This window comes from Pecten maximus, unplaced genomic scaffold (genome assembly GCF_902652985.1).
Source record: "Pecten maximus unplaced genomic scaffold, xPecMax1.1, whole genome shotgun sequence".
In the NCBI taxonomy this organism is placed as follows: domain Eukaryota; kingdom Metazoa; phylum Mollusca; class Bivalvia; order Pectinida; family Pectinidae; genus Pecten; species Pecten maximus.
The window spans coordinates 21529-35468 of record NW_022979524.1 but is presented as its reverse complement, the minus strand read 5'-3'; positions in this window follow the sequence as shown (position 1 = coordinate 35468).

Here is a 13940-nt window from a genome sequence, read left to right as displayed (position 1 = left end):
ATGGATTCTAGTTTGTATTGCCTAGGCCTACATTTAGGTATATATCTGTGTTCAATTGAGTCGGACATTTTCTTTTTATAAGGCTCATAAAATTTCTCCTATACAAATACACTTATGTGACATGGGGAAAAACTGTTTGACCTCTGACCTTTATACTAGGAGGTGTGACACCCTATACCATATGGATTCTAGTTTGTATTGCCTAGGCCTACATTTAGGTATACATCTGTGTTCAATTGAGTCGGACATTTTCTTTTTATAAGACTCATAAAATTTCTCCTATACAAATACACTATGTGAGTGACATGGGGAAAAACTGTTTGACCTCTGACCTTTATACTAGGAGGTGTGACACCCTATACCATATGGATTCTAGTTTGTATTGCCTAGGCCTACATTTAGGTATATATCTGTGTTCAATTGAGTCGGACGTTTTCTTTTTATAAGACTCATAAAATTTCTCCTATACAAATACACTATGTGACATGGGGAAAAACTGTTTGACCTCTGACCTTTATACTAGGAGGTGTGACACCCTATACCATATGGATTCTAGTTTGTATTGCCTAGGCCTACATTTAGGTATACATCTGTGTTCAATTGAGTCGGACGTTTTCTTTTTATAAGACTCATAAAATTTCTCCTATACAAATACACTATGTGACATGGGGAAAAACTGTTTGACCTCTGACCTTTATACTAGGAGGTGTGACACCCTATACCATATGGATTCTAGTTAGTATTGCCTAGGCCTACATTTAGGTATACATCTGTGTTCAATTGAGTCGGACATTTTCTTTTTATAAGACTCATAAAATTTCTCCTATACAAATACACTATGTGACATGGGGAAAAACTGTTTGACCTCTGACCTTTATACTAGGAGGTGTGACACCCTATACCATATGGATTCTAGTTTGTATTGCCAAGGCCTACATTTAGGTATATATCTGTGTTCAATTGAGTCGGACATTTTCTTTTTATAAGACTCATAAAATTTCTCCTATACAAATACACTATGTGACATGGGGAAAAACTGTTTGACCTCTGACCTTTATACTAGGAGGTGTGACACCCTATACCATATGGATTCTAGTTTGTATTGCCTAGGCCTACATTTAGGTATACATCTGTGTTCAATTGAGTCGGACGTTTTCTTTTTATAAGACTCATAAAATTTCTCCTATACAAATACACTATGTGACATGGGGAAAAACTGTTTGACCTCTGACCTTTATACTAGGAGGTGTGACACCCTATACCATATGGATTCTAGTTTGTATTGCCTAGGCCTACATTTAGGTATACATCTGTGTTCAATTGAGTCGGACGTTTTCTTTTTATAAGACTCATAAAATTTCTCCTATACAAATACACTATGTGACATGGGGAAAAACTGTTTGACCTCTGACCTTTATACTAGGAGGTGTGACACCCTATACCATATGGATTCTAGTTTGTATTGCCTAGGCCTACATTTAGGTATATATCTGTGTTCAATTGAGTCGGACATTTTCTTTTTATAAGACTCATAAAATTTCTCCTATACAAATACACTATGTGACATGGGGAAAAACTGTTTGACCTCTGACCTTTATACTAGGAGGTGTGACACCCTATACCATATGGATTCTAGTTTGTATTGCCTAGGCCTACATTTAGGTATACATCTGTGTTCAATTGAGTCGGACGTTTTCTTTTTATAAGACTCATAAAATTTCTCCTATACAAATACACTATGTGACATGGGGAAAAACTGTTTGACCTCTGACCTTTATACTAGGAGGTGTGACACCCTATACCATATGGATTCTAGTTTGTATTGCCAAGGCCTACATTTAGGTATATATCTGTGTTCAATTGAGTCGGACATTTTCTTTTTATAAGACTCATAAAATTTCTCCTATACAAATACACTATGTGACATGGGGAAAAACTGTTTGACCTCTGACCTTTATACTAGGAGGTGTGACACCCTATACCATATGGATTCTAGTTTGTATTGCCAAGGCCTACATTTAGGTATACATCTGTGTTCAATTGAGTCGGACGTTTTCTTTTTATAAGACTCATAAAATTTCTCCTATACAAATACACTATGTGACATGGGGAAAAACTGTTTGACCTCTGACCTTTATACTAGGAGGTGTGACACCCTATACCATATGGATTCTAGTTTGTATTGCCTAGGCCTACATTTAGGTATACATCTGTGTTCAATTGAGTCGGACGTTTTCTTTTTATAAGACTCATAAAATTTCTCCTATACAAATACACTATGTGACATGGGGAAAAACTGTTTGACCTCTGACCTTTATACTAGGAGGTGTGACACCCTATACCATATGGATTCTAGTTTGTATTGCCTAAGGCCTACATTTAGGTATATATCTGTGTTCAATTGAGTCGGACATTTTCTTTTTATAAGACTCATAAAATTTCTCCTATACAAATACACTATGTGACATGGGGAAAAACTGTTTGACCTCTGACCTTTATACTAGGAGGTGTGACACCCTATACCATATGGATTCTAGTTTGTATTGCCTAAGGCCTACATTTAGGTATACATCTGTGTTCAATTGAGTCAGACGTTTTCTTTTTATAAGACTCATAAAATTTCTCCTATACAAATACACTATGTGACATGGGGAAAAACTGTTTGACCTCTGACCTTTATACTAGGAGGTGTGACACCCTATACCATATGGATTCTAGTTTGTATTGCCAAGGCCTACATTTAGGTATACATCTGTGTTCAATTGAGTCGGACGTTTTCTTTTTATAAGACTCATAAAATTTCTCCTATACAAATACACTATGTGACATGGGGAAAAACTGTTTGACCTCTGACCTTTATACTAGGAGGTGTGACACCCTATACCATATGGATTCTAGTTTGTATTGCCTAGGCCTACATTTAGGTATACATCTGTGTTCAATTGAGTCGGACATTTTCTTTTTATAAGACTCATAAAATTTCTCCTATACAAATACACTATGTGACATGGGGAAAAACTGTTTGACCTCTGACCTTTATACTAGGAGGTGTGACACCCTATACCATATGGATTCTAGTTTGTATTGCCTAAGGCCTACATTTAGGTATACATCTGTGTTCAATTGAGTCGGACATTTTCTTTTTATAAGACTCATAAAATTTCTCCTATACAAATACACTATGTGACATGGGAAAAAACTGTTTGACCTCTGACCTTTATACTAGGAGGTGTGACACCCTATACCATATGGATTCTAGTTTGTATTGCCTAAGGCCTACATTTAGGTATACATCTGTGTTCAATTGAGTCGGACGTTTTCTTTTTATAAGACTCATAAAATTTCTCCTATACAAATACACTATGTGACATGGGGAAAAACTGTTTGACCTCTGACCTTTATACTAGGAGGTGTGACACCCTATACCATATGTTATTCTAGTTTGTATTGCTAAGGCCTACATTTAGGTATATATCTGTGTTCAATTGAGTCGGACGTTTTCTTTTTATAAGACTCATAAAATTTCTCCTATACAAATACACTATGTGACATGGGGAAAAACTGTTTGACCTCTGACCTTTATACTAGGAGGTGTGACACCCTATACCATATGGATTCTAGTTTGTATTGCTAAGGCCTACATTTAGGTATACATCTGTGTTCAATTGAGTCGGACGTTTTCTTTTTATAAGACTCATAAAATTTCTCCTATACAAATACACTATGTGACATGGGGAAAAACTGTTTGACCTCTGACCTTTATACTAGGAGGTGTGACACCCTATACCATATGGATTCTAGTTTGTATTGCCTAGGCCTACATTTAGGTATATATCTGTGTTCAATTGAGTCGGACATTTTCTTTTTATAAGACTCATAAAATTTCTCCTATACAAATACACTATGTGACATGGGGAAAAACTGTTTGACCTCTGACCTTTATACTAGGAGGTGTGACACCCTATACCATATGGATTCTAGTTTGTATTGCCTAAGGCCTACATTTAGGTATACATCTGTGTTCAATTGAGTCGGACAGTTTTCTTTTTATAAGACTCATAAAATTTCTCCTATACAAATACACTATGTGACATGGGGAAAAACTGTTTGACCTCTGACCTTTATACTAGGAGGTGTGACACCCTATACCATATGGATTCTAGTTTGTATTGCCAAGGCCTACATTTAGGTATACATCTGTGTTCAATTGAGTCGGACAGTTTCTTTTTATAAGACTCATAAAATTTCTCCTATACAAATACACTATGTGACATGGGGAAAAACTGTTTGACCTCTGACCTTTATACTAGGAGGTGTGACACCCTATACCATATGGATTCTAGTTTGTATTGCCTAGGCCTACATTTAGGTATATATCTGTGTTCAATTGAGTCGGACGTTTTCTTTTTATAAGACTCATAAAATTTCTCCTATACAAATACACTATGTGACATGGGGAAAAACTGTTTGACCTCTGACCTTTATACTAGGAGGTGTGACACCCTATACCATATGGATTCTAGTTTGTATTGCCAAGGCCTACATTTAGGTATACATCTGTGTTCAATTGAGTCGGACGTTTTCTTTTTATAAGACTCATAAAATTTCTCCTATACAAATACACTATGTGACATGGGGAAAAACTGTTTGACCTCTGACCTTTATACTAGGAGGTGTGACACCCTATACCATATGGATTCTAGTTTGTATTGCCAAGGCCTACATTTAGGTATACATCTGTGTTCAATTGAGTCGGACATTTTTCTTTTTATAAGACTCATAAAATTTCTCCTATACAAATACACTATGTGACATGGGGAAAAACTGTTTGACCTCTGACCTTTATACTAGGAGGTGTGACACCCTATACCATATGGATTCTAGTTTGTATTGCCTAGGCCTACATTTAGGTATACATCTGTGTTCAATTGAGTCGGACGTTTTCTTTTTATAAGACTCATAAAATTTCTCCTATACAAATACACTATGTGACATGGGGAAAAACTGTTTGACCTCTGACCTTTATACTAGGAGGTGTGACACCCTATACCATATGGATTCTAGTTTGTATTGCCTAGGCCTACATTTAGGTATATATCTGTGTTCAATTGAGTCGGACATTTTCTTTTTATAAGACTCATAAAATTTCTCCTATACAAATACACTTATGTGACATGGGGAAAAACTGTTTGACCTCTGACCTTTATACTAGGAGGTGTGACACCCTATACCATATGGATTCTAGTTTGTATTGCCAAGGCCTACATTTAGGTATACATCTGTGTTCAATTGAGTCGGACGTTTTCTTTTTATAAGACTCATAAAATTTCTCCTATACAAATACACTATGTGACATGGGGAAAAACTGTTTGACCTCTGACCTTTATACTAGGAGGTGTGACACCCTATACCATATGGATTCTAGTTTGTATTGCCTAGGCCTACATTTAGGTATATATCTGTGTTCAATTGAGTCGGACATTTTCTTTTTATAAGACTCATAAAATTTCTCCTATACAAATACACTATGTGACATGGGGAAAAACTGTTTGACCTCTGACCTTTATACTAGGAGGTGTGACACCCTATACCATATGGATTCTAGTTTGTATTGCCAAGGCCTACATTTAGGTATACATCTGTGTTCAATTGAGTCGGACGTTTTCTTTTTATAAGACTCATAAAATTTCTCCTATACAAATACACTATGTGACATGGGGAAAAACTGTTTGACCTCTGACCTTTATACTAGGAGGTGTGACACCCTATACCATATGGATTCTAGTTTGTATTGCCAAGGCCTACATTTAGGTATATATCTGTGTTCAATTGAGTCGGACATTTTCTTTTTATAAGACTCATAAAATTTCTCCTATACAAATACACTATGTGACATGGGGAAAAACTGTTTGACCTCTGACCTTTATACTAGGAGGTGTGACACCCTATACCATATGGATTCTAGTTTGTATTGCCTAGGCCTACATTTAGGTATACATCTGTGTTCAATTGAGTCGGACGTTTTCTTTTTATAAGACTCATAAAATTTCTCCTATACAAATACACTATGTGACATGGGAAAAACTGTTTGACCTCTGACCTTTATACTAGGAGGTGTGACACCCTATACCATATGGATTCTAGTTTGTATTGCCTAGGCCTACATTTAGGTTTACATCTGTGTTCAATTGAGTCGGACAGTTTTCTTTTTATAAGACTCATAAAATTTCTCCTATACAAATACACTATGTGACATGGGGAAAAACTGTTTGACCTCTGACCTTTATACTAGGAGGTGTGACACCCTATACCATATGGATTCTAGTTTGTATTGCCTAGGCCTACATTTAGGTATACATCTGTGTTCAATTGAGTCGGACATTTTCTTTTTATAAGACTCATAAAATTTCTCCTATACAAATACACTATGTGACATGGGGAAAAACTGTTTGACCTCTGACCTTTATACTAGGAGGTGTGACACCCTATACCATATGGATTCTAGTTTGTATTGCTAAGGCCTACATTTAGGTATACATCTGTGTTCAATTGAGTCGGACGTTTTCTTTTTATAAGACTCATAAAATTTCTCCTATACAAATACACTATGTGACATGGGGAAAAACTGTTTGACCTCTGACCTTTATACTAGGAGGTGTGACACCCTATACCATATGGATTCTAGTTTGTATTGCCTAGGCCTACATTTAGGTATATATCTGTGTTCAATTGAGTCGGACATTTTCTTTTTATAAGACTCATAAAATTTCTCCTATACAAATACACTATGTGACATGGGGAAAAACTGTTTGACCTCTGACCTTTATACTAGGAGGTGTGACACCCTATACCATATGGATTCTAGTTTGTATTGCCTAGGCCTACATTTAGGTATACATCTGTGTTCAATTGAGTCGGACGTTTTCTTTTTATAAGACTCATAAAATTTCTCCTATACAAATACACTATGTGACATGGGGAAAAACTGTTTGACCTCTGACCTTTATACTAGGAGGTGTGACACCCTATACCATATGGATTCTAGTTTGTATTGCCTAGGCCTACATTTAGGTATACATCTGTGTTCAATTGAGTCGGACGTTTTCTTTTTATAAGACTCATAAAATTTCTCCTATACAAATACACTATGTGACATGGGGAAAAACTGTTTGACCTCTGACCTTTATACTAGGAGGTGTGACACCCTATACCATATGGATTCTAGTTTGTATTGCCAAGGCCTACATTTAGGTATACATCTGTGTTCAATTGAGTCGGACATTTTCTTTTTATAAGACTCATAAAATTTCTCCTATACAAATACACTATGTGACATGGGGAAAAACTGTTTGACCTCTGACCTTTATACTAGGAGGTGTGACACCCTATACCATATGGATTCTAGTTTGTATTGCCTAAGGCCTACATTTAGGTATACATCTGTGTTCAATTGAGTCGGACAGTTTTCTTTTTATAAGACTCATAAAATTTCTCCTATACAAATACACTATGTGACATGGGGAAAAACTGTTTGACCTCTGACCTTTATACTAGGAGGTGTGACACCCTATACCATATGGATTCTAGTTTGTATTGCCAAGGCCTACATTTAGGTATACATCTGTGTTCAATTGAGTCGGACGTTTTCTTTTTATAAGACTCATAAAATTTCTCCTATACAAATACACTATGTGACATGGGGAAAAACTGTTTGACCTCTGACCTTTATACTAGGAGGTGTGACACCCTATACCATATGGATTCTAGTTTGTATTGCCAAGGCCTACATTTAGGTATACATCTGTGTTCAATTGAGTCGGACGTTTTCTTTTTATAAGACTCATAAAATTTCTCCTATACAAATACACTATGTGACATGGGGAAAAACTGTTTGACCTCTGACCTTTATACTAGGAGGTGTGACACCCTATACCATATGGATTCTAGTTTGTATTGCCTAGGCCTACATTTAGGTATACATCTGTGTTCAATTGAGTCGGACAGTTTTCTTTGTATAAGACTCATAAAATTTCTCCTATACAAATACACTATGTGACATGGGGAAAAACTGTTTGACCTCTGACCTTTATACTAGGAGGTGTGACACCCTATACCATATGGATTCTAGTTTGTATTGCCTAGGCCTACATTTAGGTATACATCTGTGTTCAATTGAGTCCGACGTTTTCTTTTTATAAGACTCATAAAATTTCTCCTATACAAATACACTATGTGACATGGGGAAAAACTGTTTGACCTCTGACCTTTATACTAGGAGGTGTGACACCCTATACCATATGGATTCTAGTTTGTATTGCCTAGGCCTACATTTAGGTATACATCTGTGTTCAATTGAGTCGGACGTTTTCTTTTTATAAGACTCATAAAATTTCTCCTATACAAATACACTATGTGACATGGGGAAAAACTGTTTGACCTCTGACCTTTATACTAGGAGGTGTGACACCCTATACCATATGGATTCTAGTTTGTATTGCCTAGGCCTACATTTAGGTATATATCTGTGTTCAATTGAGTCGGACATTTTCTTTTTATAAGACTCATAAAATTTCTCCTATACAAATACACTATGTGACATGGGGAAAAACTGTTTGACCTCTGACCTTTATACTAGGAGGTGTGACACCCTATACCATATGGATTCTAGTTTGTATTGCCAAGGCCTACATTTAGGTATACATCTGTGTTCAATTGAGTCGGACGTTTTCTTTTTATAAGACTCATAAAATTTCTCCTATACAAATACACTATGTGACATGGGGAAAAACTGTTTGACCTCTGACCTTTATACTAGGAGGTGTGACACCCTATACCATATGGATTCTAGTTTGTATTGCCTAGGCCTACATTTAGGTATATATCTGTGTTCAATTGAGTCGGACATTTTCTTTTTATAAGACTCATAAAATTTCTCCTATACAAATACACTATGTGACATGGGGAAAAACTGTTTGACCTCTGACCTTTATACTAGGAGGTGTGACACCCTATACCATATGGATTCTAGTTTGTATTGCCTAGGCCTATATTTAAGTAAACATCTGTGTTCAATTGAGTCGGACGTTTTCTTTTTATAAGACTCATAAAATTTCTCCTATACAAATACACTATGTGACATGGGGAAAAACTGTTTGACCTCTGACGTTTATACTAGGAGGTGTGACACCCTATACCATATGGATTCTAGTTTGTATTGCCTAGGCCTACATTTAGGTATACATCTGTGTTCAATTGAGTCGGACGTTTTCTTTTTATAAGACTCATAAAATTTCTCCTATACAAATACACTATGTGACATGGGGAAAAACTGTTTGACCTCTGACCTTTATACTAGGAGGTGTGACACCCTATACCATATGGATTCTAGTTTGTATTGCCAAGGCCTACATTTAGGTATACATCTGTGTTCAATTGAGTCGGACGTTTTCTTTTTATAAGACTCATAAAATTTCTCCTATACAAATACACTATGTGACATGGGGAAAAACTGTTTGACCTCTGACCTTTATACTAGGAGGTGTGACACCCTATACCATATGGATTCTAGTTTGTATTGCCTAGGCCTACATTTAGGTATACATCTGTGTTCAATTGAGTCGGACAGTTTTCTTTTTATAAGACTCATAAAATTTCTCCTATACAAATACACTATGTGACATGGGGAAAAACTGTTTGACCTCTGACCTTTATACTAGGAGGTGTGACACCCTATACCATATGGATTCTAGTTTGTATTGCCTAGGCCTACATTTAGGTATATATCTGTGTTCAATTGAGTCGGACATTTTCTTTTTAAAAGACTCATACAATTTCTCCTATACAAATACACTATGTGACATGGGGAAAAACTGTTTGACCTCTGACCTTTATACTAGGAGGTGTGACACCCTATACCATATGGATTCTAGTTTGTATTGCCTAAGGCCTACATTTAGGTATACATCTGTGTTCAATTGAGTCGGACGTTTTCTTTTTATAAGACTCATAAAATTTCTCCTATACAAATACACTATGTGACATGGGGAAAAACTGTTTGACCTCTGACCTTTATACTAGGAGGTGTGACACCCTATACCATATGGATTCTAGTTTGTATTGCCTAGGCCTACATTTAGGTATACATCTGTGTTCAATTGAGTCGGACGTTTTCTTTTTATAAGACTCATAAAATTTCTCCTATACAAATACACTATGTGACATGGGGAAAAACTGTTTGACCTCTGACCTTTATACTAGGAGGTGTGACACCCTATACCATATGGATTCTAGTTTGTATTGCCAAGGCCTACATTTAGGTATACATCTGTGTTCAATTGAGTCGGACGTTTTCTTTTTATAAGACTCATAAAATTTCTCCTATACAAATACACTATGTGACATGGGGAAAAACTGTTTGACCTCTGACCTTTATACTAGGAGGTGTGACACCCTATACCATATGGATTCTAGTTTGTATTGCCTAGGCCTACATTTAGGTATACATCTGTGTTCAATTGAGTCGGACATTTTCTTTTTATAAGACTCATAAAATTTCTCCTATACAAATACACTATGTGACATGGGGAAAAACTGTTTGACCTCTGACCTTTATACTAGGAGGTGTGACACCCTATACCATATGGATTCTAGTTTGTATTGCCTAGGCCTACATTTAGGTATATATCTGTGTTCAATTGAGTCGGACATTTTCTTTTTATAAGACTCATAAAATTTCTCCTATACAAATACACTATGTGACATGGGGAAAAACTGTTTGACCTCTGACCTTTATACTAGGAGGTGTGACACCCTATACCATATGGATTCTAGTTTGTATTGCCAAGGCCTACATTTAGGTATACATCTGTGTTCAATTGAGTCGGACGTTTTCTTTTTATAAGACTCATAAAATTTCTCCTATACAAATACACTATGTGACATGGGGAAAAACTGTTTGACCTCTGACCTTTATACTAGGAGGTGTGACACCCTATACCATATGGATTCTAGTTTGTATTGCCAAGGCCTACATTTAGGTATATATCTGTGTTCAATTGAGTCGGACATTTTCTTTTTATAAGACTCATAAAATTTCTCCTATACAAATACACTATGTGACATGGGGAAAAACTGTTTGACCTCTGACCTTTATACTAGGAGGTGTGACACCCTATACCATATGGATTCTAGTTTGTATTGCCAAGGCCTACATTTAGGTATACATCTGTGTTCAATTGAGTCGGACGTTTTCTTTTTATAAGACTCATAAAATTTCTCCTATACAAATACACTATGTGACATGGGGAAAAACTGTTTGACCTCTGACCTTTATACTAGGAGGTGTGACACCCTATACCATATGGATTCTAGTTTGTATTGCCTAGGCCTACATTGAGGATTACATCTGTGTTCAATTGAGTCGGACATTTTCTTTTTATAAGACTCATAAAATTTCTCCTATACAAATACACTATGTGACATGGGGAAAAACTGTTTGACCTCTGACCTTTATACTAGGAGGTGTGACACCCTATACCATATGGATTCTAGTTTGTATTGCCAAGGCCTACATTTAGGTATACATCTGTGTTCAATTGAGTCGGACGTTTTCTTTTTATAAGACTCATAAAATTTCTCCTATACAAATACACTATGTGACATGGGGAAAAACTGTTTGACCTCTGACCTTTATACTAGGAGGTGTGACACCCTATACCATATGGATTCTAGTTTGTATTGCCTAGGCCTACATTTAGGTATATATCTGTGTTCAATTGAGTCGGACATTTTCTTTTTATAAGACTCATAAAATTTCTCCTATACAAATACACTATGTGACATGGGGAAAAACTGTTTGACCTCTGACCTTTATACTAGGAGGTGTGACACCCTATACCATATGGATTCTAGTTTGTATTGCCAAGGCCTACATTTAGGTATACATCTGTGTTCAATTGAGTCGGACGTTTTCTTTTTATAAGACTCATAAAATTTCTCCTATACAAATACACTATGTGACATGGGGAAAAACTGTTTGACCTCTGACCTTTATACTAGGAGGTGTGACACCCTATACCATATGGATTCTAGTTTGTATTGCCTAGGCCTACATTTAGGTATACATCTGTGTTCAATTGAGTCGGACGTTTTCTTTTTATAAGACTCATAAAATTTCTCCTATACAAATACACTATGTGACATGGGGAAAAACTGTTTGACCTCTGACCTTTATACTAGGAGGTGTGACACCCTATACCATATGGATTCTAGTTTGTATTGCCTAAGGCCTACATTTAGGTATACATCTGTGTTCAATTGAGTCGGACATTTTCTTTTTATAAGACTCATAAAATTTCTCCTATACAAATACACTATGTGACATGGGGAAAAACTGTTTGACCTCTGACCTTTATACTAGGAGGTGTGACACCCTATACCATATGGATTCTAGTTTGTATTGCCAAGGCCTACATTTAGGTATACATCTGTGTTCAATTGAGTCGGACGTTTTCTTTTTATAAGACTCATAAAATTTCTCCTATACAAATACACTATGTGACATGGGGAAAAACTGTTTGACCTCTGACCTTTATACTAGGAGGTGTGACACCCTATACCATATGGATTCTAGTTTGTATTGCCTAGGCCTACATTTAGGTATATATCTGTGTTCAATTGAGTCGGACATTTTCTTTTTATAAGACTCATAAAATTTCTCCTATACAAATACACTATGTGACATGGGGAAAAACTGTTTGACCTCTGACCTTTATACTAGGAGGTGTGACACCCTATACCATATGGATTCTAGTTTGTATTGCCTAAGGCCTACATTTAGGTATACATCTGTGTTCAATTGAGTCGGACGTTTTCTTTTTATAAGACTCATAAAATTTCTCCTATACAAATACACTATGTGACATGGGGAAAAACTGTTTGACCTCTGACCTTTATACTAGGAGGTGTGACACCCTATACCATATGGATTCTAGTTTGTATTGCCTAGGCCTACATTTAAGTAAACATCTGTGTTCAATTGAGTCGGACGTTTTCTTTTTATAAGACTCATAAAATTTCTCCTATACAAATACACTATGTGACATGGGGAAAAACTGTTTGACCTCTGACCTTTATACTAGGAGGTGTGACACCCTATACCATATGGATTCTAGTTTGTATTGCCTAGGCCTACATTTAGGTATATATCTGTGTTCAATTGAGTCGGACATTTTCTTTTTATAAGACTCATAAAATTTCTCCTATACAAATACACTATGTGACATGGGGAAAAACTGTTTGACCTCTGACCTTTATACTAGGAGGTGTGACACCCTATACCATATGGATTCTAGTTTGTATTGCCTAAGGCCTACATTTAGGTATACATCTGTGTTCAATTGAGTCGGACGTTTTCTTTTTATAAGACTCATAAAATTTCTCCTATACAAATACACTATGTGACATGGGGAAAAACTGTTTGACCTCTGACCTTTATACTAGGAGGTGTGACACCCTATACCATATGGATTCTAGTTTGTATTGCCTAGGCCTACATTTAGGTATATATCTGTGTTCAATTGAGTCGGACATTTTCTTTTTATAAGACTCATAAAATTTCTCCTATACAAATATGTTATGTGACATGGGGAAAAACTGTTTGACCTCTGACCTTTATACTAGGAGGTGTGACACCCTATACCATATGGATTCTAGTTTGTATTGCCTAAGGCCTACATTTAGGTATACATCTGTGTTCAATTGAGTCGGACGTTTTCTTTTTATAAGACTCATAAAATTTCTCCTATACAAATACACTATGTGACATGGGGAAAAACTGTTTGACCTCTGACCTTTATACTAGGAGGTGTGACACCCTATACCATATGGATTCTAGTTTGTATTGCCTAGGCCTACATTTAGGTATATATCTGTGTTCAATT